The sequence below is a fragment of the Myotis davidii genome, unplaced genomic scaffold (genome assembly GCF_000327345.1).
Source record: "Myotis davidii unplaced genomic scaffold, ASM32734v1 scaffold1561, whole genome shotgun sequence".
Taxonomy (NCBI): domain Eukaryota; kingdom Metazoa; phylum Chordata; class Mammalia; order Chiroptera; family Vespertilionidae; genus Myotis; species Myotis davidii.
In genome coordinates, this window is record NW_006291530.1 from 125,970 (window position 1) to 127,589 (window position 1,620).

A 1,620-nucleotide genomic window follows, 5' to 3' on the forward strand; every position below is an offset into this window, starting at 1 on the left:
ACACACACACACACACACACCAAGCTCAGGAAAAGGGAGCAGCCAGGAATGAATGCCATGCACCTGCCCAGAGTCAAGCACCTGCTGCCTGCTGGGCACCCAGGGGACACGTGACTGCAGCCCCAGCAAGCAGGAGGCAGGTAGCGATGTGCTGGGACAGGGGCAGTGCGTCCACGGCCTGAGGGATGAGTAGAAAACGTTGCTGCAAGATCAGTACATCTTGGATGTCAGTTCGCAGACCTCCACTGAGTGCTGGCTGTGTGCCCAACAGTAATATGCCTCAAGGCCTTAGGGGAGGAAGAGGAACTCCCTTATTCCAAGGAGCTGTGATGTGCCAGGCGCTCTTCACACATGTCATCTTCTCACCCTCACAATAACCCTGTGAAGATGGTGTCATCTTCATTCTACAGATGAAGTCATTGGACCTTCCAGAGATTAGGTGACTTGCCCAAACCACACAGCTAAAAGATGGTGGAAATGTGTATTTACATTTTGGGAGTGTCCAACGCTGGGACCATACAAGGAGAAGAGCCCTAGCTGGTTTGGTTCAGGGGTTGGAGTGTCGGCCCCGGACGGAAGGGTCCCGGGTTCGATTCCATTCGAAGGCATGTACCTACCTCATTTGCAGGCTCAATCCCCAGCCCAGGTCGCTCAGGCAACCAATCAATGCGTCTCTCACATCGATGTTTCTCTTTCTGTGTCTCTCCCCTCTTCCAATCTGTCTAAAACTCAATGGGAAAAAATATCCTCAGATGAGGATTAACCAGAAGAATAGACCCGGGACTGAAAGAGGATCTGCCAGAGTGGAGGGAAATGGCCAGGAGACAGTCTGATGCCAAACCGGCCTGGAAAGGGAGCCTTTTCAGGACCAGACAAGTTATGGTTCTAAGATAGGGGCACTGGAAGGAGAGAAAGGATCTTTGCCATCAGAATCACTAAAGATTTAGAGATTAGACTTTTAAAAACAAAGTAAGAAATCTGAGAATTGAACTCTGGTATTGGTTTTTTTAATTAAAATTTTTTTATTTACTGAGTTGAAAGAGAGAGACTTGTTGTTCCACTTATTTACGCATTCATTGGTTGCTTCTTGTATGTGCCCTAATTAAGGATCGAACCCGCAACCTTGGCATAGTGGGACGACACTCTAACCAACTGAGCTACCCGGCCAGGACAAAAATTGTATACTTTATGATGTGTTCTCCTGATATTTCCTGTACCCACTTGGCACCATGCGTAGTGCAGTATTATTGACTATATTCCCTATGCTGCACTTTACATCCCCACGAGTATTCTGTAACTACACTTTCACCTTTTTCACCCCGTCCCCCAACACTCCCTCCTCTCTGGCACCCATCAGTTTGTTCTCTGTACCTATGAGTAAGTTTCTGTTTTGTTTGTTTCAGTGGTTCTCAACCTTCTGGCCCTTTAAATACAGTTCCTCATGTTGTGACCCAACCATAAAATTATTTTCGTTGCTACTTCATAACTGTCATGTTGCTACTGTTATGAATCGTAATGTGAATATCTGATATGCAGGATGGTCTTAGACGACCCCTGTGAAAGGGTCGTTCGACCCCCAAAGGGGTCGCGACCCACAGGTTGAGAACCGCTGACATAGCA